At 40.6% G+C, this 26902-nt stretch overlaps 1 protein-coding gene and 1 long non-coding RNA gene across 5 annotated transcripts in view; one reads left to right on the top strand and one right to left on the bottom strand.

Annotated features, from left to right (window-relative positions):
* Positions 1 to 26902, top strand: part of HDAC9 (histone deacetylase 9) — a 902387-nt gene that overhangs the window by 282068 nt on the left and 593417 nt on the right. The gene's annotated exons all lie outside the window — the stretch shown is intronic.
* On the bottom strand, positions 13073 to 15395 carry LOC143783467 (uncharacterized). The gene is made up of 4 exons (XR_013217188.1): positions 14661 to 15395; positions 13614 to 13676; positions 13458 to 13523; positions 13073 to 13281 (listed from the first exon to the last, which is right to left on the bottom strand). It is a non-coding gene; the product is annotated as an uncharacterized LOC143783467 (long non-coding RNA).

Raw genomic sequence — 26902 nt, 5'->3', positions numbered from 1 at the left:
TTGTATGTGGTTGGTTTCCAATAAAAAGTATTTTGTATTGTACCCTATTTGGTGAACCGTTCTTTGATGCATATGCTTTTTTCTTCTCCCTTTTTTTGACCATTCGCTTGATATGCATTAGGTGATCCCAGTGTAGTTGTATTAGTTGATGGTGCCCGTTTACACACATTTGATTACTTATTTCCCCTACCAATCACCAGAACCTTCAAGCCCCCAGACACCAGCCAGGACTACGGAGAGCTGACAACTTAAAAACTAGGCACAGTTCTTTATTCCTTTTTGTAACTTTCTTGGCTTCCATTTGCGTCCATTGAAGTGTGCTCATGCCTAAGTTGCATTTGACCAATTGTATATGTGACTTGAGTACATGCATCCCTCGGATAACAAGTATCTGTGATGATCATTGTCTAGATCAGGTTCATACAACACAGCTGTGGTCTGGTTTGCTGACCTTATTGTATGTTCACATGGATGCTTTTGAAGTGAACTAATCCAAAGAGTTTTTCAAATAGAATTGTTTTTGGAAGAGATTTTCTTTTCCTGAAATGGTTTTGAAAAGTTTTGGATGTTTTTTTTTCGGTATTTTGCAGCAATATTTTTAAGTCAAGATCTGGAGCGAAACCTACAGAAAGATAATCGATTGAAATATTCACATTTCTTCTGTGTTCTGGAGCCACTTCTGGTTTTTGCTTACAAAAGCTAAGTATGGATGACAGTCTGGAAACATCCACCATTTTTCGTCCAGAAGCACTCACTGTACCTTTTTTTGTCGGTATGGTGTTCCGCCTGACTGTTTTGACATCTTGATGATATCACATCACTTTTTCCAATCCCACAAAAAAGCCAAATTCATTTTCATATTGGATCCATTAAAAACAAATGTCATATAGACTGTTAGCTTAGCATGAGTTTTTTTTATTTTTTAGACAAGCCCATTAAACTAAATGGGTCAAGAATAGATAAGACTAGTGCATGCTGCCATCTTGTTTTTTTTTTGTTATGCTGTCCAATATAAATCGTAAAATAAGGCTTGTCTGACTGTAGCCAAATACTGACGAAATACAGCACCAAAATACTGACATACAAATAAGGCAAAAAACTGCCTAAAAATAATATGCAAATATATTATTGTGAAGAGTTTTTGCTCACTTTTTTTAAAGAATATTTGTAACTTCTCATTATTTTATGTCTGGTGGTGATGTCACTGAATCCTGGTGGTTACATCACTAAATCTTGGTCAATAGAACCCAAAGTGGTCTCTATATGTTCCTTGAGTGATGCAAATTTATATTAGGCTAAACAGTATTGAATCTGCATAAGCGAACATGGAAAAGAACAAATGACATAATTATACTGTGCATATTATGTTAGGAAACAATATGTCACTTTCCTTTAACATGGCATAAATTAATACATACTGTAGCTGTCTTTTCATGAGCTATGAGTATTTTAAACTCATTTAAAGCATTATTATGTAATTTGATATATTACATAATGCATAAAAATGGAATGACCACACTGCTAAAATATGGCACCATAAAATCCTGTACGTACTGGGTTCTTACACATTGCTGCCATTCGAGGGTGCTAGTGTAATGTTCTTTACATCAGGACCCAGCCCTGGAGATGTAGACATTACTATATTGAAGAAGAAACCAACTCAATATTTGTGACTCCATAATAAAAATAAATGTTGTACTAAAAAATGACTAAAAAGGATTATGCTTGTATATTATCTTTTATGAGAATTACAATAATGAATTGTACAATCTACAATAATGTAATAGATTCATAGAAGAGGTATTATATAGGTACACCACTTATCTTTTTAGATAAGACATTATTAAAACCTCTATTATAGAATTCTAACTTATTGTTCATGCCATATTTTTTTCTCCATTCTGTTGAAAGGCGGTGTGCTTTGTTGGGCATATATACCATAAATAAAATTGTTCCACATTTTCAAAAAGTTATCCAACAGCAGGAGTTGTTATAAAATAATTAAAGAAGCACTCCTCCTCCCATCAAAGCTTTTATCCTCTTATTATTTTGCAATCATCATATTATATAGCACTGTGTACTTATAATTGCCCAGTTTTCTCTTTTCTGCCCAGTTGATTCTTCTGTTTTCCATTAGGTCTATGACATCACATGATTAAAAACTGACAAGCTGAATCTTTCTAAGCTCTATGTAGAAATAGGAAGTATCTTTTTATTGCTTGCATGAGTCATCATTAGAACTACAATCCTACAACAATGACAAAAGGAAACAAGGAAGAGAGATAAAAGCCATGGGGGGGGGGGGGAAGTAGCTGGATTAGGAGTTGAAGAGAAGGTGAAGTTGGGCTTGCCAATTACTTTTCAGCAATGTATGATTATAGTTCTAATGCTGACTCGTGCAGGAAAAAGAGACTTCCTGTTTCTACATAGAACTTAGAAGGATTTAACTAGTGTGATTTTAATCACCTGATAGATCTAATGGAAAACAGAAGAATTAACTGCTTTGAGAGGAAAATTGTGAGTACACAGTGCTTCAAATATGATGATTGCAATATATTAAGAGTAGTGTTGAGCATTCCGATACTGCAAATATTGGGTATCGGCTGATATTTGCTGTATCGGAATTCCGATACCGAGTTCCGATATTTTTGCGATATCGGAAATCGGAATCGGAAGTGTGCTGTGCGTATGGTTCCCAGGGTCTGGAGGAGAGGAGACTCTCCTTCAGGCCCTGGGATCCATATTCATGTAAAAAATAAATAATAAAAATAAAAAATATTGATATACTCACCCCTCCGGCGGACCCTGGACCTTAGCGATGTAACCGGCAGCCTCCGTTCCTGAGAATGAGTGAGTGTAGGGCCTGCGATGACGTCGCGGCTTGTGATTGGTCGCATGAGCGGTCACATGAGCGGTCACGCGATCAATCACAAGCCGCGACGTCATCGAAGGTCCTTCACTCTGCATTCTTAGGGAACGGAGGCAGACGCTTGGACCAGTGAGAGCCGAGGCCGTCAGAGGGGTGAGTATATCAATATTTTTTATTTTTATTCTTTATTTTATACATGAATATGGATCCCAGGGCCTGAAGGAGAGTTTCCTCTCCTTCAGACCCTGGGAACCATTCCGATATTTTGTGTCCCATTGATATGCATTGGTATCAGGTATCGGTATCGGCGATATCCGATACTTTTTGGGTATCGGCCGATCCAATCTGATACCGATACCTTTGCATATCGGAAGGTATCGCTCAACACTAATTAAGAGGATAGAAACTTTCTTGAGAGTACTTATTTACAGAGCCATTACTTTTCTTTATAATCCCCCTCCACTCCAGAATTCAGTAATCCCTGAGAGTTCTGCAGTGATGGCGTTATGTCCATTGGTCGTGTGACCACTGCAGCCAATTATTGGCTTCCACAATCAAATGCCATTCATATTGCTAAGACCAGCAATTGCCTATAGCATTTAGGTAACCGATGGAATTAACACGACAGCAACAGGACTGGTGGGGATAACTAGAGCAGTGATGTTAGAAAGGGAAGAATGAACAGTAAATGTGTGATTATTTTATTATTTTAGAGCAATTCCTGCTATTGGTGAATGTGTCCAGTGAAAACCCCGGATGATCTATTTTACAAGGGATGCAACAAAAGGCTAAAATGCTGGTTCTTTTGTTATCCTCTTCGAGAACAGTATTATGATGGATACTGTGTTTAGTACAGCAGAAGTCAATGGCAACAGTATAGGCATTCAGCTGCATCCTGCTTTATCTTTCCCTATGCCATTACTGTACTTTATCTTTCCCTATGCCATTACTGTACATTGTCAAAGTTAGTGAAAAGTGGTCATGGGGGAGCGCTCAGGAGGCAGTCCAGGGAGTGAAAAGGATGCCAGGTCCCAATGCAGCTCCAGCCGAAAACCTCCAAAGGAGGATGGAAGCAATGATTTGTGGAAAAACGGTCACAGGAGCGCTGGAAGGAAACTCAGACACAGGAATAGGGTTTAACCACAACGCGTTTCAACGGAGGCTCCGTCTTCATCATCCCATCTGATGAAGACGGAGCCTCTGTCAAAACGCGTTGTGGTTAAACCCTATTCTTGTGTCTGAGTTTCCTTCCAGCGCTCCTGTGACCGTTTTTCCACAAATTATTACTGTAAATTGTGTCTGACATTGTCAGTGCAGTGCTGAGACTGTCACACACTCTATGAACAAGGAGAATGTTAACACCTATTTGTCAATATAGGAAAAGAAATCTCCAGCGTGAAACTCCATTTCAGTAAAAAGTCCAATTTTTATTGATAACAAATTTAAAAACCCAGCATCCAAATTGGAGAGACATGATGACAATGGGGTCCCTAGTTGTCTGATGTTGAAGCATTTTGACCGTTCAGGTCTTACTCATGGCATGGCACGTGGTCCGTAGAGTCAGTATACCTAACTAAAGGTTTTGTTCCAGCCTTGTGTCTCTTGGCGCCAAAATATATTGTGATGCGTGCATGTTTACTTACTGTGATGTCGCAGTGGGCTTTTGGCGTTTCTTACCACCGGGTCTGCTCCGAATGACACAATCAGCACATGCAGGCAGTTGCAGAGTTCTTATAGCCGGTGAGCAATACAGTGGAGGCTTGTGCTATATCGCTTCCACAGGATGCAGCACCTTTCAATTCACAGGTCCCCATCACCTTCTGTTCTTTAGCAGTTTTTCCAGCAGGATTTCCCTTGCATCCAGGCAGGTTCAGATACCGATTCAGTTCAGCTTCAATCTGCCGCTGCTCTCTACTCAGTTGGGTGGTGTCATGAGGTAATGTCACTGTATCCCTCTCCAGCAAAGCCTCATACACTCATCATTCCTGCAGACTCTGCTCAAGATGGCTGCACTTCCTCTTCTTGTCTTTTACTTTTATAAAAACCCTCCCTTTCACATCTCACAAACATTTCACAGTCTCTTAACCATGTTCAAACAACAGCGACATCTTGTGGCCAGTTAACAAGATTAACTATGACGAAACAAATCTATTGACAACAAGTACAAAGAAGATTATTCAGGAGTGAGTACAATTACATTTATCTTCAATTATATCACCCTGGTGAGCCGACACACATCTCACACGTATACCATCTGATTTTTTTCTCACTCCCTTTTGACTTTGGATTCAAATCAAGCATGTGTGATTTCTTTTCTCACGGCAAATACAGCTGAGAAAAAACAACGCAGGTCTGCACTGCCTCATTGAATTACATTGGTCTGAGCGCAATCCCCTTTTTTCGGATTGCACTCATCTGAGTTATACGCTTGTGTGAGCGAGCACTTATACTCATCTCCGGTGCCAGCGCCATTCCAGTGGTGTCAGTATTGTCTTTCCTGGGGCTTAAGTAACATTGTTACGTTGAGCGAGCACAGCGGCCAATGAGCGACTGCTTCACCCTCCCCATCTTTAGACATATCACATACATCTGAAGGAAGTGAGAGAGCAGCAGGGCTCGAGTGACATAACATTGTTATGCAAACCCCAGGAGAGACAGTGCCGATGTCGCTGGAATGACGCCAGGGAATATCAGTGTTATTATTCTACTGGGAGCAAATATAGGGATTGAGAATGGGTTGTCTGAGTGGTGGACAACCCCTTTAATACTGTGTCAAATGACCTCTCAAGATTGTAGTGTCAGTTCTCTTCCTGCAATCCACCATATTGTCATGATGAAGATAATGGTTGTCATATCTCCCTAGTAAAATAGTTCATTCTTCATCAGTGATTGTGCTGAAAGCTGAAATCTGCAACACTAAATGTTGCAATGCCACGGAGATGCTCCAGCTTGTTATTTTTATGTTTATTTGTTAAACCAGATACTTTAGGAGAGATGATGGACCCTCTGCAAGCATACTAATGCTAGAACGTATTCTTCCTACAGCAACAACAGGCAAGCAATTAATTGATTAGGTTTTGGTTACAGTTTGCAGTGTCTCGCTGTTCTCCCTATGCAGCCTCCGTCAGTATAGATTTCCTAAAATTTACTAGGGAAACAGGCTGTATAGTGTTGAAAAGCAGTACTTTACCAGCCCCTCTGACAGCTGAGGTGTTCAGCAACCTTCAGCTGCTAGAAGACACATTATTACCCATTCCAGTAAAATAAAACTTGGGATGTTTTTCCTCCAGGGTCTATGTTATAACACACATGCTCCTCCATGTAAATTATTATATTTTCTTTTTATACCACAAAGGATTGAAGAATGTTACAGGAATCACTCTTTCCTGACTATCCCTTCACTTCTTGTAGCTTGGGGACTCATCAAACACAATGAGTCTGTTACAGAATTGCCTTCCCTCTACCATCACAACATTATATTCCCTCAGTGCCATGGAAGAAACTTTTATGTTATTTGCCATTTAGTAGGTATTGAGAGATGTACAGCAGAAGTGAATGATAATGAAATCATGTGTAGAGCAAAGGTGGTGGGAAATGGAAGTATTTGGATGCAGAGCAACGGTTTAATATTTATTTTGCTTTGCTTATATAGAGCCATCATATTCCGCAGCACTTTACATACAGGTGCTTCTCACAAAATTAGAATATCAGCAAAAAGTTAATTTATTTCAGTTCTTCAGTACAAAAAGTGAAACTCATATATTATATAGAGTCATTACAAACAGAGCGATCTATTTCAAGTGTTTATTTATGTTAATGTTGATGATTATGGCTTACAGCCAATGAAAACCCAAAAGTCATTATCTCAGTAAATTAGAATATTTTATAACACCAGCTTGAAAAATTATTTTAAAATCTGGAATGTTGGCCTACTGAAATGTATGTTCAGTAAATGCACTCCTTTTGCATCAATTACTTCATCAATGCGGCGTGTCATGGAAGCAATCAGTCTGTGGCACTGTTGAGGTGTTATGGAAGCCCAGGTTCCTTTGATAGCAGCCTTCAGCTCGTTCCAAAATAGTTATATATGCAATGAATAATTGCGTGGTCAGCTGTTGGCTTTAGTTTACACAGAGAAAAAATCAACAAGTAGTGCAGCAGTAACAATGACAAATAAGCCTGATGAGTAGTGTTGAGCGATACCGTCCGATACTTGAAAGTATCGGTATCGGAAAGTATCGGCCGATACCGGCAAAGTATCGGATCTAATCCGATACCCGATACCCGATACCAATACAAGTCAATGGGACTCAAGTATCGGACGGTATCCTGTATGGTTCCCAGGGTCTGAAGGAGAGGAAACTCTCCTTCAGGCCCTGGGATCCATATCAATGTGTAAAATAAAGAATTAAAATAAAAAATAGGGATATACTCACCCTCTGACGCACCCTGGACTTTACCGCCGTAACCGGGAGCCGTTGTACCTAAGAATGCGCGCTTGAAGGGCCTTAGATGACGTCACGGCGCTCTGATTGGTCCGTAGCGGTCGCGTGACCACTACGCGACCAATCACAAAGCCGTGACGTCACCTAAGGTCTTTCAAGCGCTTGAAATACCTTAGAAGACGTCCGCAGCTTCTGATTGGTCGCGTAGCGGTCGCGTGACCGCTACGCGACCAATCACAAAGCCGTGATGTCACCTAAGGTCTTTCAAGCGCTTGAAAGTACTTAGGTGACGTCACGGCTTTGTGATTGGTCGCGTAGCGGTCACGCGACCGCTACGGACCAATCAGAGCACCGTGACGTCATCTAAGGCCCTTCAAGCGCGCATTCTTAGGTACAACGGCTCCCGGTAACGGCGGTAAAGTCCAGGGGCCGCCGGAGAGGTGAGTATATCCCTATTTTTTATTTTAATTCTTTCTTTTACACATTGATATTAATCCCGATACCGATTCCCGATACCACAAAAGTATCGGATCTCGGTATCGGAATTCCGATACCGCAAGTATCGGCCGATACCCGATACTTGCGGTATCGGAATGCTCAACACTACTGATGAGGAAAGTGTCATGTGTATCAAAAAGTAAATGACCAGCCCACCGAAGTGCTAGTGCAAATATGAATGCTGCTGCACAGACAAAGTGCTAATGCATATCAATAGTTAAAGGGCTGACCAAGCTACATACCCCCGTGTTGAACCCGCACGTTCCCGACGCGCGTTTCGCCTTGACAGCTTATCACGCAATTATTCATCGCATGTATAACTATTTTGGTCTGATACATACTGTATATCCATTGTTATACTTTTTGATACACATGCTGATTGAATTAGTCATTTATTATTTATACACTATCATGTTTTTTCACAGTAAATAATTTTCTTGTGTATTGAACTGTATGACTTATTTTATCTTGATCTGAATTATTAATTAATTAATTTGTGTACATACATACCCCATGATATTGTCCTGTACTCTTCTGCCACCTGGTGGTCTTTTCTCCATTTCCTTTTATGAATTATTTATTTTATAAAATATTCTATCAATAAATATTCTACTTTACATACTATTTGGTTGTGTAACATATTTTTTGGTTGAGTTGGGGCAGTATTTGAAGATTTGGTGCGGAGATTACGCAGTATAGGGGAACTGGATCAATATGGGGAGTCTGTGACTGAAGATGGTGCAATATAATAATAATAATCATCTTTATTTATATGGCGCCAACATATTCCACAGCGCTTTACAGTTTCAAACACAACAGTCATAAGAAACAACGTTAACAATACAATTAAAGCCAAATAGCAACAATATGGGGCTGTCTATGAAGGAGGGCAGTATGGAGATCAGAATGGAGAAGGGTCAGCATAGGAAGGACAGTGTAAATAGGAACATCAATAAGGAGTGGGGGGACAATGTGAAGAGGGGATTTAATATGGATTGTAGGCATAGGGGGGATCAGCATACGGGGAAACAATGTGGAGTTCATAAGGTTTTGGGGGCATATCTCATAATGGAGGACAATGTGGCAGTTGTAGCTCACCAGGGCGTAGTCATAGTATAAAAAGTGGAACAGTATAAAACGAATATGTTATATTTAAATAGTTTATCTGCACTACCACATTGAATAACATTGTTCCGAGGGCGTTTTTTCACGGATAATACTTGAACTGAAAATATAGTTCACTGAATGAGCCAAGACTGTGATTTGGATTGATCTGTATCTATGACATACTGCAGTATCAGCACCTTCATAGCAGAATTATTTTTAATTTTTCACACACTGCAAGCAAGGACGTCAGGTAATAACACTCTTTCCTAATGTTGCTGCTGAAGAAAAATCAATTGCTGGCTTTTAACCATCTGACATAACTTTTCATGCCCTATCATTTCTGGTAAGTACCCAGGGGTGGTTGTTTTTGTTGTACTTTTTTGGCTCTTTTACAAAAAGGATACATTTTAATGTTTGAATACTTGATTTAGCAGTCCAATTTAGCAGGCGTACACCCCACAACCATACTGTATGCTATTGCCACATGTTCCTTAACAGATGTGAATCTACATGTAGCTACTTAGCAACAAAGCATTTTATGGTTATGTTGCATTTCTTTGTCAAGAAGGATTAATTTAAGCAAAAATTGAATAAATAAAATATTAGAAAAGGTTAAGGTTTACTAGTCTAATTTAACAAGTGTACATGCCACAGCAATATCAGTATGTCTCTGGAGTGTGGGAGGAAACTCGAGTGCCAGGAGGAAACCCAGGCAAACACAGAGAAAACATACAAACTCCTTGCAGATGTTGCTGTTGGTGAGTTTTGAACCCAGGACTCCAGGATTGCAAAGCAACAGTTTGAAAATCATGTGAGCATTCTCTGTAAAATGTGCAGAGGTCACTGTGCAGAGAGTAGGAATTGCTGAGCATTTTTTGTCTGCCTGTGATCTTTTTAACTTAATATTATTGAGGTGTTACTGCTTCTTGTCGTCCTGCGAACAATGCTCAGAGCCTGCTTGTAAGTGACTGGGTTCTAAGGGGTAACATTTCTCCTTGGGGAGAGTGACATACCTGACTTGCCTGTGGCATTTGGCGTTTTTCTTAAGTCATGTGGAAAGGCTTGTTAAAGGGCTTAAATTAACTTTTAGGATTGTTACTTCTAATAGGTGGCATTACAGTTCGAGTCTTTTTCTTCTCTGAAGAGGCAATTTTATTATCATTTATTATTATATCGCCATTAATTCCATGGCGCTTAACATGTGAAAAGGGTTATACATAAAAAAAACAAGTGCAATAATCATGAACAATTCAAGTCACCAATTGATACAGGGGAAGAGAAGACCCTGCCTTTTGGGGCTCAGAGTCTACAAGGGATGGGTGAGGATACAATAGGTGAGGGGAGAGCTGGTCGTGCAGCGGTATAGTGGAACAAGGGTTACTGCTGGTTGCAGGAATGTCAGAAGAGGTAGGTCTTTAGGTTCCTTTTGAAGGTTTCCACGATTGGTGAGAGTCTGATATCTTGGGGTAGAGAGTTCCAGGGTAGGAGGATGCATGGGAGAAATATTGTATGTGAATGTGGGAAGAAGAGATAAGAGGGGAGTAGAGAAGGAGATCTTATGAGGATCAGAGGTTGTGTGCCAGTAAGTACAGTGAGACTAGGTCACAGATGTATGGAGGAGACAGGTTGTGGATGGCTTTGTATGCCATGGTTAGGGTTTTGAACTGGAGTCTCTGGACAACGGGGAGCCAGTGAAGGGATTGACAGAGGAGGGAGGCTGGGGAATATCAGGGGGAACAGCTGAATTAGTTGGGCAGCAGAGTTTAGGATAGGTTGGAGGGATGCGAGAGTGTTAGAAGGAAGCCAACAGAGCAGGAGGCTGCAGTAGTCAGAATGGGAGATAATGAGGACATTCACTAGTGTTTTTGCAGATTCTTGGTTAAGAAATGTGCAGATCCATTAAATATTTTTTGAGTTGCAGTCGGCAGGAGATGGAAAGGGAGAAAGAAGAGTCAAGGGTTACCCCAAGGCAGCGAGGTTGCAGGACTAGGGAGAGTGAGCAGCGATTGGCTTTGATGGATAGGTCTGTTGGGGAGGTTAAGTGAAATGGAGGAATTGTGTTGAATTCTGTCTTGTCCATGTTAATTTTTCGAAATTGAGTAGAGAAGAAGGGTGAAATTGCGGACAGACATTGTGGGAGATGATATCGGGTCCAGAGAGATAGATCTGTGTTATGAGCATAGAGTTGATATTGAAAGCCTTGGGACTCTATGAGCTGTCCCAGACCAGAGGTGTTGTTGCAGAAGAACAGGAGTCTTAAAACTGAATCTTGTAGGACACTGACAGATAGGGGGTGCAATGAGGAGGTGGTGTGTGAGTGGGAAATGCTGAATGTCTGGTCTGTTAGGTATGAAGAGATCCAAGATAGGACCAAGTCTGTGATGTCAAGAGATGAGAGAATCTGTAGTAAGAGGGAATGGTCCACTGTGTTGAAGGCATAGGACAGGTCCAGGATGAGGACAGAGTAGTGTCAATTGACTTTGGTGGTTAATATGTCATTGGTGATTTTAGTCAGGGCAGTTTCGTTTGAATGATGCGATCAGAAGCCAGATTGTAACCAGTCAAAGAGGAAGCAGGAGGAGAGGAGGGAGGACAGTTTAAAATGGACATGCTGTTCCAATAGTTTTGAGGCATAGGGGAGAAGTGATATGGGGAGATTGCAAGACACAGAGGATGGAATAAGGGAGGGCTTTTTGGGGATTGGTGTGATTGAGACATGTTTAAGGCAAGTAGGGAAGATACCAGTTGTTAGTGATAGATTGAAGACATGGGTTAGGATTATGATGAAGACTGTGGTGAGGTTTGGGATGAAGTGGGATGAGATCAGGTCAAGTGCGCAGGTGGTGAGATGTGATCTGGAGAGTAAAGAGGAAAGTTTATCTTCTGTAATGGAGGAGAAGCTGGTTATGGAGGTGGAGGGCTGAGTAGTTATGAGGAGGGGCTGTGGGGACTGTAGACCAAAGCTTTATCTGATGTTGTCCATCTTCTGCTTGAAAAATGAAGCAAAGTCTTCTGCTGAAATGAGAGGAGAGGTAGGAGGTGCTGGGGGACGGAGGAGAGAATTGAAAGTGTTAAATATCTTTTTAGGGTTGGCAAATATGTTTGGTGATCAGTTTAAAAAAGGCAACATCTGAGTATTTTTTATTATAGATTGTACTAGAAATTGTAAAAAAAAAGGAAAGTTTTTTGAAAAATACATTTAATATAAAAGCTTGATTTTAAAAAAGTAATTCTCTAACAATAGATTCCCTTTCATTATTAGATGCAGTAAAAAGATCATTAATTTGCATCTTCCAACATTCGTGTCACCACTAATTTTACGGTTTGCATACTTGTGAAATAAAGTTTGTTCAAGGTGTTGCTCAAACTCCAACTGCACTACATCTTGAAAATTACTTCCAGCTTACTGCAACATCTATCATATGGGGGCTGTTCTCTGGTTGACAAGTACATAATTTTCAAAGCATTTTTGACTTTGACATATTGATGAATTTACTGTTCCATAATATAGCAGTCCCCGTATTCCGTTGTTTTTTTCCTGTTTCACAGAAAAAATCTTTCTAGTCCATATCTTTTAGCATTATTTTAACACAGCTTGTAAGTACTCATTAGAGAATATTGAATTGATCAAGAAGTTTATGGGTTAAAGGTGAAAAATTATGCAACAACTAAAGAATGTGGCCAATAAATTGTTACTTGAAACAAAACTTGTAGCTATATAGTAGTCAATAGATTTTGCTGAAAATACATTTTCTTGGTTTCCATAAAAAACAAAATGTACATTTTTTATACATTAGCCAGGTGTGTGAAATGAATCATTGACTGTTAAAAAAAGAAAAAGTAAAATACTGTATAATCACAATAATAATTCTGTCATTTTGCACATGTAGCTTTGAGCTCATCTTTGAAAAGTATGCTCGCTTATCATTTTGTAAAGATTTTGATGTTCCGCATGTGCAAATAATTTAGTCTATTATTCTCCTAAATGGGACCAAAATTCTGACAATTTAGAATAACAATTACTTAATATGCCCATTTATCTGTAAAGATGCATATCCACTGAAATGGACAGTAAAAACTGAAAGAACACAGATTTGTTAGAAAAACAGAACTCAGATATATATATTCCCAGGCTAGAAATCTTATCAGATATAGAAATTGTACACGGCACTCGAGGCTCCTGGGTGGTGCTCAAGTAAGGTTTCCAACCCGTCAATGCATGAATAATAAACTTGGCACTCAAGAGTCCTTTTTGCAAAATGAAAAAATAACTGTTCGTTTATTGGTGCAACCAGTTCAGTAATTGATGATGTATAAACGTTTTCGGTCACAAGACCTTCATCAGAAACATCATATATGAAACTGAAATACATAATTTATAGAGAAAGCCATATGTTACACAATATGGATCACATAAAGAGGACCAGTATATGCACACAAGTAAAACGAATCCAAATCCGATGGGTGCTGGTTCTGAAGAAATATATAAATAAATGTATCACATAAAAGACAAAAGACAAAAAATAGGGGGTGACAACCGTGGCGGTTGGAACGAATCCAGACGTGCTGCGTGAGTCGTGGAATTTCTCAAGCTAAAGAAAAAGCTGTGAGCGTGGATAAGGAGAGAATACAGGGTATAGCATAACTACTGTATACAATTACATAAATGAGCCCCAATGTCCAACAAAGGATACTGAGTAGCAGGTAATGATGGGTGCTGGGCCGTGGTATTAGGAACGGAAGTGCACAATGAGAACCTAGAGGGAGAAAGTGAGATCGTGAATCTATCAGCCTGTCCCAATCAAAACCATATAGCAAAGTAACAGTTTTTACAAGTGATAGTGTATATAGACCTGTCCGAAATAAAATGAATGCTGTACAGACCTGCTGCTACCACAGTGTAGAAGATAGTGAATATAGGCATGCCCCTAAGTTGGCCCCTAAAAATATACCTGTATATACATATAAATGTAGTACCTGGAAGCAGGGCAGCAACAATATATAGGCACAAGAGGCCTGCACACAGGTGTTACCGGGCAAATTGACCTAAGGAATATAATGAGGGCAGATAGTTACTGCCCACAAGGAGACCACGGACCGTGGGTGATGGTAACATATGTGGAGGGGTAGAGCTGGTTACCTGGAGGCTCCTGGGGAGACTGTAGAGTAGGGCGCACTGGGGAAGCAAGGGTCCCGCTGTAATGAACTTGTGCTGGAAGATAAATGCACAGTGGGACTTATCCCTAAGTAATGTGCATATAGCGATAAGTACTGGAGAGTGAGGCCCCATGTTTTTACCTTGTGCATCCAGGTCCAGGGAACGCTGTGTAGCCGGTAGAGCCGGAAGACGCTGAATGCCAGCGTTACTTCCGGGTATAAGAGCGCCCAGTAAGCAGGTCATGTGACCCGCCGCATCATGGACCATGTGATCGTGGCAAAAAGCCGCAGTTGCGCAGAGCTAATAGATGCTGAGAAGCAGGAGTGAGGGCTATACTGCGCATGCGTGGATGCCGCAGTTGCGCAGAGCTAATGGATGCTGAGAAGCAGGAGTGAGGGCTATACTGCGCCTGCGTGGATGCCGTCTAGACAGCGATGGCATGTAATAGTGTGATTGATAGACCCCTGGACATAATAGTGAATGGCAGCAAGCAGTAAAAGATTGCACAGGACTGGTAATATGGTGCCAAATATAATGGCATGGTATGTGTAGAGTAACTAGAAGAATAGCAGTGCATACATACTCTACCACAAGTGGTGACACCGGTGCCCAGTGAGGTGTTAACGGTTCTAAGAGAAATTAAAAGAAAACAGTGTTAGACATAAATGCATAACATTCTAAAAGGTACATGTTACAAGGATACAAAAGAGTTCCAATACATTAAATAATTGGTATCATAAAAAAGCTGAGACATCATAGTCCCTATTGAGTCCCTTGGGTTCCAAGGTCTGCAGCGTGAAAATCCAAAAAGCCTCCCTCCTTTTAAGTATCTTAATGCGGTTCTGGCCCCGCCTGGGGGGATCAATTTGCTCCAGAACCTGAAATCTAAGTTGGGAAATATTATGATTTTTTTCAACAAAATGGTGAGGAAGGGGGAGATGGGTCTTCTTACAACGAATGGTTGATTTGTGTTGGGACACCCTGTCCCGAACTGTTTGTGTGGTCTCTCCCACATAGGCCAGACCACACGGGCATTTGATGAGGTATACTACAAATGAAGATTCACATGTGTAAAAGCCACGGATAGGTATGGCCCTACCTGTGTGGGGATGAAACACTGAGGGACCTTTCTGCACATGACTACACTGAAGACAATTGAGGCAGGGGAAGGTACCGCACTTTTGGGTTTGTAGGAAAGACTGCCTGGGAATGACAATGTCTGAGCCCACATCTGCTCTGACCAATCTGTCCTTAAGATTTTTAGCACGTCTGAAACAAGACAGGAAGGGTACTTTAAATTCTGGAATTTGTGGATAACTTTTTGAGAGTATACTCCAATGCCTCCTAATGGTAGATTGTACCAGGCGAGAGAATGGATGAAAGGTCGTGACAAAAGGGATTCTTTTACATCCGTCAGTGGTTTTTCTAGATGTCATGTCTTGTTGGGCCTTTGTAAGGATCCCCTGTGGATAACCCCTAGCTGCAAACTTATGCTCCATTTCACTCAATCTCACTCTCTTTGTATCCTCATTGGAAACAATCCTGTTGACCCTAAGAAATTGTGACTTAGGGATGGAGTTTTTTATGGATGGAGGATGACAGCTGCTAAAGTGTAGCAGCCCATTTCTGTCAGTGGGTTTGGTGAATAAATCAATACCGAGGGAGCCCCCTCTGTCTCGAAAAATCAAAGTATCCAAAAAGCTGATCTTGTTTGTATCATGCTGGATGGAAAATTTGAGTTCAGGCCAGATGTGATTGATGTGGTCATAAAACAGTAGGAGTGACTCAAGAGGTCCATCCCATATGCAAAAGATATCATCTATATATCTCCGCCAGATTTTACAGTGAGATATGAATAAGGGATGGCTGTAGACAAAATCATTTTCGAAGGCTGCCATGTACGCGATAGCGTATGGAGGCGCTACGTGTGAGCCCATTGCTGTGCCCTGCTGCTGAACATAAAAGGTATCTTGGAACATGAAATAGTTCTCTGTGAGTACTAGATTCAGGAGATCGGCACAGAGGTGCCGGATTTTCATGTCCACCCTAGCTTCACTCAAAAGTCTATCAGTGGCTGCTAAGCCTTTTTCATGGACTATGGCCGTGTATAGGCTATTAACATCCCAAGTTATAAGGAAGCATGTGGAGGGTAGGGGGCCCAGAGCTCTGATTATTTGAATAAAGTCATTGGTATCCAGCAGAAAAGAACGGGTGGTTTTAACCAGTGGAGTGAGAATTTTTTCCAGCACAATAGCTAATGGTGACAGGATGGAGTCTGTTAGTGAAACAATTGGACGTCCCGGTGGTTTAACCAGTCGCTTGTGTATTTTGGGCAAAATATAAAAAATTGGTGTAATCGGGTCTGTTTTGATGAGAAAATCCCGTATTTTGTTGTCAATAGTGCCCGCCTGGAAATGATATTCCACAACTGGTTTGATTTTTTGGACTAACTGATTAAGTGGATTGTGGGTTACTTTTTTGTAAACTGATGTATCATAAAGTTGCCTAAAGACCTCCTCAAAATAATCAGATTTGTCCATAATCACTGTGGCCCCGCCCTTATCCGCTGGTTTTATTATGAGTGAGTTATCTGATGTAAGTCGCTCCAAGGATAGCTTCTCTGACTGTGAAAGATTGGGTTGGAAATGAAACCTCCCCCGCTCCACATCCCGAGTGAATGTATGAATGTCTCTTTCCACCAGAGACACAAAGGTCTCCACTGGTGGGTTTCCCCGTGGAGGCATGAAAGAACTGGAGGTACGTAGTCCCAGCTTCCGGAGTTCAAGAATGAAGGCAACCCCCTGAGATGGTACAGTCAATGTGGGTGGTTTGTCCGAGAAGTGGACCCGTAGCCGGAGGTTCCGAAAAAACCTCTGTAGGTCCATGTTTAGTTCAAAAGAATTAAACTTGTACATGGGGCTGAAGGATAGGCCCTTTTGAAGTAGAGACAACTGATGTGTGTCCAGATTCTTAGAGGATATGTTGATTACCAGTGGGAGGTCCTTACCTGGGGGATCGGGTCGACATCTGGTTTCTGGACTCCCCTGCGGCATTGCCCCCCCCGCCTCGTCTTCCTCTTTGGCGACCGTGGCTGTTCCCTAAAAAAGAAAGGGAGGTAGAAGTATTGGAGGTGCCAGGCCTGCTGTCGGTGGAGCCAGAAGAGCTGAGGGAGCTGTGTCGTCTGGTGGAACGCCGAGAATCCCGCCACTGGTAGACGCGGTTTTGTAGGTAATCCTCCGCATCCCTCAGGAACTTCGATCTTTTCTTCTTTTCTAATTCCACCCTGTGAGTGTGTAATAGCTCTTGGTTCTTCTTTTTGAGTTCTTGATACTCCTCCTGGGGCATTGTGCTGGTCAGTTGGTTTTCGATGGCACATATTTGAGCGTTCACGGTATCCAAATTCTTTTGTAAATAAGAGAGGGTTAATGTCATCAAATCTGCAGAGCACTTATTCAAAATATGTTCAAATTTTTTACAATAGTCCTTGTCGTCCCGGAAGAATGTGGGTTGTAGAGAAACCCGCAGTCCCCTCGGAATTCTTTGAACCCGAAGGTATTCAGCCAATGTAATAATGTGGAGCTCCAAATTAAGAGCTCTTCTAGACTCACGTTCCAGGTCTCGGTTCTTCAGTACCTGGGTGGGAATTTGAAGAAAGTCGCTTGGTGAGGTTACTTTTGAAAGAATTTCCGCCACTTCTGTTGCGTTGAAGGAGAACGTCTCGCTAGACATTGTCCAGGGTGCACGTGTAAGGAAGAATCAGATATAGAAATTGTACACGGCACTCGAGGCTCCTGGGTGGTGCTCAAGTAAGGTTTCCAACCCGTCAATGCATGAATAATAAACTTGGCACTCAAGAGTCCTTTTTGCAAAATGAAAAAATAACTGTTCGTTTATTGGTGCAACCAGTTCAGTAATTGATGATGTATAAACGTTTTCGGTCACAAGACCTTCATCAGAAACATCATATATGAAACTGAAATACATAATTTATAGAGAAAGCTATATGTTACACAACATGGATCACATAAAGAGGACCAGTATATGCACACAAGTAAAACGAATCCAAATCCGATGGGTGCTGGTTCTGAAGAAATATATAAATAAATGTATCACATAAAAGACAAAAGACAAAAAATAGGGGGTGACAACCGTGGCGGTTGGAACGAATCCAGATGTGCTGCGTGAGTCGTGGAATTTCTCAAGCTAAAGAAAAAGCTGTGAGCGTGGATAAGGAGAGAATACAGGGTATAGCATAACTACTGTATACAATTACATAAATGAGCCCCAATGTCCAACAAAGGATACTGAGTAGCAGGTAATGATGGGTGCTGGGCCGTGGTATTAGGAACGGAAGTGCACAATGAGAACCTAGAGGGAGAAAGTGAGATCGTGAATCTATCAGCCTGTCCCAATCAAAACCATATAGCAAAGTAACAGTTTTTACAAGTGATAGTGTATATAGACCTGTCCGAAATAAAATGAATGCTGTACAGACCTGCTGCTGCCACAGTGTAGAAGATAGTGAATATAGGCATGCCCCTAAGTTAATGTTACTTTGCTATATGGTTTTGGTTTTGAGTGTGAGATAATGCCCTTTCTTCTCCTACTTTGGTTTTACCCCATCCTCCACTCCCCGGTGTTTATTTCTGTTGTTTGTGTGAGTATATTTGTATGATTGGTATTTCCTTTATCCCTGTTTGTATTACATTATTAGTCTGGTTGGTGCATTACGGTACTCTACTACTCCCCTTTTCCCTGGTGTGGGAAGGGCACAGACTGAGGGCGGATTCAGGAGCTAAGGCAATGTACGTGGCCCTGGCATCTTCACCATCAGAAGTAATCAAGGGAACAGGGCAAGCTAGGGAGTCCCTAGCGTTAGGGATAGAGAAGAAGCCCCTGGTCCTGGGACACCCAACAAGAGAGTCATGACAACAATGACCCAAAGCGTACTGCTAAAGCAACACTCAAGTGATTTAAGGGGAAATGTGTAAATGTTTTGGAGTGGCCTAAAGTTAACGTTTTAAACTTTTTGGAGTAATTCTAAGAGCATAACACCAATTGTATGCCTTTTCTCAAAACTACCACTGAATCCTTTAAACTCAATCTCCAGATTCAAATTAACCAAGTTACGTGGAAAAAAAACAAACAGTATACATATGTGGCAACAAAACAACCACAAATGAAAGTCGAACCTTTATTGCATGGCACTTTTTTGATGCTGCAGTGGGAAAGATCATTGCTTGCTAACAGCAACAGTCAAAATCCATATAATGGAATTTCTAAGCAACTGAGGATTTATTTACACCAAGCAATGAGTTTTCACCTTGATGTGAGGTCCTCATCAGGCTCAGATAAAAATACTTTTTATTTAAGTCTGACTGTTGAGGTTGAAACATGTTGATTCGTGTTAGTAAAGCCTCAAATGCTTGTAAGTTTCATTATGGAAGTTTTTATCTTTTTCTACTAGCAAGTAAACATTTTCCCCATAGCACCATCAAAGAGAGATTTGATTTCCATTTATGGTTGCTTTAATGCCACATGCGCTTTTTGAATTTTTAATCAGTAGTGAAAAATTGTAAAAAAAAACAAGGGCTCCGCAATTCTAGGGGTTACTGGACAACCCCTTCTTAATTGATTAAGTGCCCCTCATAAGATTAAAAAAACAACAACATATATTTACCTCCCAGACCAATGCATCACCTGTGAAGACAGCACCATAATTCCGGGCAGTGACTTGTCACTGGTTGCAGGAGTAGCATCACACAACCATCAGCTGCCGAAGCAGAAAATCAAATCAATTACATTGCAGGAGCAGCATCGGTCCAGGAGATAAGTGTATGTTTTCTTTTGTTTAATGTGGGGCACTTAAAATAATTAAGAATTGGTGTCAGGTAGTGGACAATCCCTTTAATTATTTATTCATTACATTTAATCTTTTTTTTTATACTTTTTTTTTTTACATACTTTTAATAAGCAATTGGTCCAAGTGGTCATTTTGATGATTCCATGCTAACAGCATTTTTTTGGACTTTTCATATCCCACAAAACTGTAGTGAAGTTAATATTCCATGGACTTTGAGACACTAAGATAACCATATATTTTGGGGTACAGGGTTAATAATAAGCAATGCATTTCTAGATAGTGTTGTCTGTAGTTAAAAGAACAACAACCTTTTGTTTATCAACCTTTAACAATGCCTTCATCTGAAAATGCCATTCTTTTTATTTTTTTTAATCGTTTTGATTGCAAAAGAATTTAAAACAATCTTTATCTTTGTGAAATACATTTTTTATGGAGAATGTTCACTTGCCAATGTTTTTTTTATTTTTTATTTACATGTATTCCCTTTTTTTTGCAGCTCCAAGAATCAAATTTAGGCTGATTAAGTAGACAGTATCTTAGTCCAGGACATTCCTGTCTCCTGGAATTTACAATATGAGAGCAACTGGAGCTGCGTTAATTCCTCAGAGAGTTGCTTTACATCTGGTTTGCTGCAGTATGTTTGTATGGGACAGTTTGATTTGTTAAACCATTCAACTGCTATAAACTTTTGATTCGTTAGCCTGTACCGAAATTCTTGTAAAGGACACGGAGTGTGTAACTGCCATGGACAACTTTTGTTACATGTAAAATTCACCAGACTCAAAATATTTGGAATACAAGGGTTTCGATAAATTAGTCATGTAATCCACATGCTGACTGATATCTATGGTTTGCTGACAGGTGAAATTAATATCTGCATTATTTTGTAGAAAGGGGTTGATTCGATACTGCTAGATGTCAGCACACTCAGTCCGCCCATACTAATATCTGTTAGATTCAGTTTGACTTGGAAAGGTTCAAAAGTTTTTCTGATTATTTTACGTCACAACATGAAAATTAAAAAAAAAATCATACAAACATTTCTATTGTGCACAGAAATTTGTCCTAAATATAAAAATATATTTTTCAGTGTGCAGAATAAAGTAGTGCAAAAATATGCTTTACAATTTCAAAAAGTGTCCTACATAATAGTATGGTATGTTACTTTGCTTAAGCAGTTACAGGTCGGCCATATACTTTCAATATCTCAGTGGTCCACTCTTTACTCTGCACTGACATTCCATAACATCAATGCAGAGTAAGAGATCAAGAACTGCGGGATAAGATGAGCTACCTATCAGACACTGCTTGACCCCTCATATATAGACCCCCATAGATTATTACCACCTTTGCCTTGTTGATTGTTGTATATGCCACACTGAACAAGTGATAAATATACAAATTAGAATCAGTTGAAGGAGATGTGCGTGTGCTGCGCTGCTGGTCCGTATGGAATAAAAGATATCCATTGAATTCAGGGTATATAAATGATAGCGGTTTTATTCTAAATGCATTTTGAAGTATGTTCGATAAAACCCCAAAATGTGTCTGCTCAAAAACAGTGAAAAATGCATCAGTCCTAAACTGACTAAATATGGATTTTTCTGTGTTAAAACTTAAATGCCATTTAAATATAATTAAAGGTCATCCACATTACCCACACTGAACCTAAGTAGGAATGGGTTGTAGGGTCACTGAACTTTAAACTTCAAGAATGTAATCCATTTTTGACTTTATGAAAATAGACAATATTTTAAGTTATTAGTATCCCAAACTTTCTTAGATCCTTCAACATTTTTTTAGGTTGGAAAAGTGGGTTATGAATAGTGTTGAGCATTCCGATGCTGCAAGTATCGGGTATCGGCCGATACTTGCTGTATCGGAATTTCCGATACCGAGATCCGATATTTTTGTAATATCGGATATCGGTATCGAAACAACATTAATGTAAAAAGGTGTAAAAGAAAGAATTAAAATAAAAAAAATCGCTATACTCACCTGTCCGACGCAGCCGGGACCTCGGCGATTGTAAGCGGCAGCGTTGTTTCTTTAAAATTCGCGCTTTTACTTGCTTACGTGAATTCCCGGCTTCTGATTGGTCAGGGCGGCCATGTTGCCGGGACTCGGACCAATCACAGCAAGCCGTGACGAAATTACGTCACGGCTTGCTGTGATTGGTCCGCGTCCCGGCAACATGGCCGCCATTAACCAATCACAAGCCGTGACGTCACGGGAGGCTGGACACGCGCTTATTTTGAAAAGCGCGCGTGTCCAGCCTCCCGTGACGTCACGGCTTGTGATTGGTCACGGCGCCATATTGCCGGGATGCGGACCAATCACAGCAAGCCGTGACGAAATTACGTCACGGCTTGCTGTGATTGGTCCGCGTCCCAGGAACATGGCCGCCATTAACCAATCACAAGCCGTGACGTCACGGGAGGCTGGACACGCGCTTATTTTGAAAAGCGCGCGTGTCCAGCCTCCCGTGACGTCACGGCTTGTGATTGGTCACGGCGCCATATTGCCGGGACGCGGACCAATCACAGCAAGCCGTGACGTAATTTCGTCACGGCTTGCTGTGATTGGTCCGAGTCCCGGCAACATGGCCGCCCTGACCAATCAGAAGCCGGGAATTCACGTAAGCAAGTAAAAGCGCGAATTTTAAAGAAACAACGCTGCCGCTTACAATCGCCGAGGTCCCGGCTGCGTCGGACAGGTGAGTATAGCGATATTTTTTATTTTAATTCTTTATTTTACACATTTATATGGTTCCCAGGGCCTGAAGGAGAGTTTCCTCTCCTTCAGACCCTGGGAACCATCAGGAATACCGTCCGATACCTGAGTCCCATTGACTTGTATTGGTATCGGGTATCGGTATCGGATTGGATCCGATATTTTGCCGGTATCGGCCGATACTTTCCGATACCGATACTTTCAAGTATCGGACGGTATCGCTCAACACTAGTTATGAATCTAATCATATCATTTTTGGTAACAGTGGTCACTAGTGATGAGCGAATATAGCGGTGTCCTCCGAGTATTTTTTAGTGCTCGGAGATTTAGTTTTCATAGCCTCAGCTGAATGATTTACAGCTATTAGCCAGGCTGAGTACATGTGGGGGTTGCCTGGTTGCTAGGGAATCCGCACATGTAATCAAACAGGCTAGTAGCTGTAAATCATCCAGCTGCGGCGAAGAAAACTAAATCTCAGAGCACTAAAAAAATACTCGGAGGACACCCGAGCATGCTCGGGAAATCTTGAGTAACGACTATATTCGCTCATCACTAGTGGTCACTTAAAAGGGTGTTGCTCTGCGACTTTATGGGACTCTATAACTACTATACCCATACCTCACAGACTCCCAACCTCATTGGCTTGTCTCATAATGGCTGCAAACAGTCCTGCTGCTTAGCAACTCAAACTAAGGAGGGGGGTTAATACTTATTATTACTTCCTTCTTTTGCTTAATGTTCCTCTATAATGGCCCCTCTTAACACAATAATGCAATGGCTTATAGTGCACTGCCCCAACGCAAATATTGAGCCACTTGTGAGTCAGTGCTGACACCAGGGTTCTCCTCATCTAAAAGACAGGCAGGAAACTAAGGGAGAACATATAAATTCCTGTCCTTAGTGAGATTTGAACCTAGGACCCCAGTGTAGCAACGTAACAGTACTAACCACTGAGCCACCGTGCCATTTTATTCTCATGCTGATTAATCAATAATAAATTATTGACTTATAAATTGCTATGACAGATCACAGGATAATGAGACAAAATAAAGGATGAAGTAACAATTCTATTTCTGATATGGGAAGAACATCTCTGATCACTGCATTATATTATAGCCTTTGTGATCGGATTATGGGATTTACATTAATAGAAAAAGAAGACAATAATAAATCTATAGGAAGTATGTGCAATACACTGAAATGGTCACAATAATGATATGGGTAAATAAATAAGTTATATTAGGTGGTTGTATGAGCTGTGGTCAGTCAGCGGCTCATAATAAATAGCGGTAAATGGATTCCTCTTTAATATTCATACTAAGAAAACTGCTGCTTGAAAATAAGAGATGGAATGAATGTGGTGTCCGTGACATGAGAGGGTGAGAGAGAAAGCAGACAGGACACAATATGTCATTAATATTGTTTGTGCTCAGAACTGCAGGACATTTTTGTGGATACTCAGGAATTTCTTTTTGTCTTCTAAGGAGCTATAACTTGTAATTTCTCAGCTTCTAAATCATGATATATAGCCTTCATCCTCATGGGACTCCTGCAAGTGTTCTCCTCCACATGTCACCCTGAGCTTTTCTTGACTTATGACTATGGATAGCAGTATGGCTTACAATCACCTTTCCATTGTACCAGATAATGCTTAGAATACTGTACATATAAATGAATTCATACCTCTATGTATTGTTTATGAGTATGTGTAGATGGGTCTCTATCAGCTTGTTGCTACTGCATTTTTTCTTTTTTGGCTTTACATAAATAACTGTTTAAGGTATGTCAGGTTGTGTTGAATCATAAGCGAACAGCTATTTCAAGATATCTCAAGCTCAGTCATAAATTCTCAATTTGTTTGACATCTGGACTTTGATTTGGCTATTTCAAGACTATAAGAATGTCTATTCAAATTGCCTCTTCTGAGAAAAAGAGAACTTAAACTCTATAGCGCCATCTGTTGGAAGTAGCGATCCTAGAAGTCACAATCAACCCTTTAACGAGTCGTGCAATATGACTTAGGATAAAAGCCAAATCAGTATCTCAATTCTCAGACACGGTGTTTCGGACTGTTGGCCCTCATCATTGCGAAGCATGAGAACTGATTTGGCTAGGTGAGAGGCTCTGGACTGGGGTCTAAGGGGTAACGTTTCTCCTTATGGAGAGTGACATACCAGCTGGCTTGTCAAGGTAAGGAGGCTTATTTGCCGTACAATGCTCCTCTGGGAAATTAAATATTCAAATTACCTCTTCTGAGAAAAAGAGGACTTAACTCTATAGCGCCACCTGTTGGAAGTAGCGATCCTACAAGTCACAATCAACCCTTTAACGAGTCCTGCAATACGACTTAGGATAAAAGCCAAATCAGTATCTCAATTCTCAGACACGGTGTTTCGGACTGTTGGCCCTCATCATTGCGAAGCATGAGAACTGATTTGGCTAGGTGAGAGGCTCTGGACTGGGGTCTAAGGGGTAACGTTTCTCCTTATGGAGAGTGACATACCAGCTGGCTTGTCAAGGTAAGGAGGCTTATTTGCCGTACAATGCTCCTCTGGGAAATTAAATATTCAAATTACCTCTTCTGAGAAAAAGAGGACTTAACTCTATAGCGCCACCTGTTGGAAGTAGCGATCCTACAAGTCACAATCAACCCTTTAACGAGTCCTGCAATACGACTTAGGATAAAAGCCAAATCAGTATCTCAATTCGCAGACACGGTGTTTCAGGCTTCTCCCTCCCATATACTATTGTGCCACAAACAGGAAGTTGATATCACCATTCATTCCCATTTTATTTAGGTGTATCCATATAAATGGCAAACCCTGTGCAATTAGGTCCACAAATATTTGGACAGTAACACATGTTTTAGCATTTTAACTATTTACCAAAACATATCCAAGTTATATTTACATAATCAATATGCTTAAAGTGCAAATTCTCAGTTTTAATTTGAGGATATTCGCATACTAATTGGAATAGAGGTTTAGAAATAACAGCTCTTTAATTTGGAGCTGCCTCTTTATATAGGGACCAAAAGCAATTGGATAATTATCTCAAAAGCTCTTTAATGGGCTGCATGGGCTATTCCCTCATCAATCCATCATAACCAGGTAAACGGTATGGAGCTGATTCTGGGTGTTGCATTTGTATTTGGATGCTGTTGCTGTGAACCCACAACATGCAGTCCAAAGAGCCCTCAATAGAAGAAAAAAAGACCATCAGTTTGCATTATTTAATCAGCTTTACATTGCTCGTACAGATGTTCAAACATATGCAGCATTGAATTCCATCACGTGAATCAGCCGGTTCACAGGAAGACCATTTTGTTTTTGCAAAGCCTAGAGGGTGTGCTTTGCCTCATAAGAATATTTGAAATGCATAGTTACTCTACACAACCTTCTTTAAGCAGGTATATTTCGTTAAGAAATTTTTCACAATTAACATTTGGATGTGTGCCATGCAGGGAGCTTTCAGTTACTTGCCCAAACATAGTGCAATCACAATGTTCCAGTCATTGTTGTTTATGGGAATGCCCAGTTGTAGATGATGGTGAGCATCCAGCCAGAGATTTTCTGCTTCATGCAAAGGGACAACTTGTCCACATTCACAAGATGTAAAACAGATTGATAGTGCTTAAGCTCACAAGAATGAAAAGATTGAGGATGTAGTGTACATGTATGAAGTAATGTCCATTGGGAAGGAGGTGTAGGAGGAGGTAGATGTGCTCTGTCTAGCATTGGAACCAGACCTAGCGCCGAACTGTGGAGACTTCACCCCTTGCTCTAGTTGCGGTGGTGCTTGGCTGCCACTCAAAAAATTTACCAGTGGGCCATGATAGACATGTACTGTCTTTGTTCATTGTTGCTGTTCAAGGCATATACATTTCAGTGCACCATAATTTTGATATATTTTCCATAGCCCCTGGAGTGCTTTACCCTAGGAAACTAATAGGCAGAACAGATGAGGTGTCATTGATGGAATTTGAAGTCCTCAATGCAATAGATTAACTGTTTTGGTGGTGAAAGAAGAAGACTGTATAAAGCTGAACCAAACTGATGGTGTCACTGTCAGAGGTAACAGGTAATTTTAAAAGAAGTGTGTAAAAAAACAGTAGTTTGTGACACACACATTTTGTAAAGTAGACAGGCACTAATAAATGCCTACATTTTTTTAAACATTTTTTGTATTTTTTAACACAATTGTTCCCCCCCTTCCCAAAAAGGAAGGCA

This window comes from Ranitomeya variabilis, chromosome 6, assembly GCF_051348905.1.
Source record: "Ranitomeya variabilis isolate aRanVar5 chromosome 6, aRanVar5.hap1, whole genome shotgun sequence".
Classification (NCBI taxonomy): Eukaryota; Metazoa; Chordata; class Amphibia; order Anura; family Dendrobatidae; genus Ranitomeya; species Ranitomeya variabilis.
The sequence above is the reverse complement of the archived record's forward strand: the minus strand, read 5'-3'. Positions and strand labels throughout refer to the sequence as shown.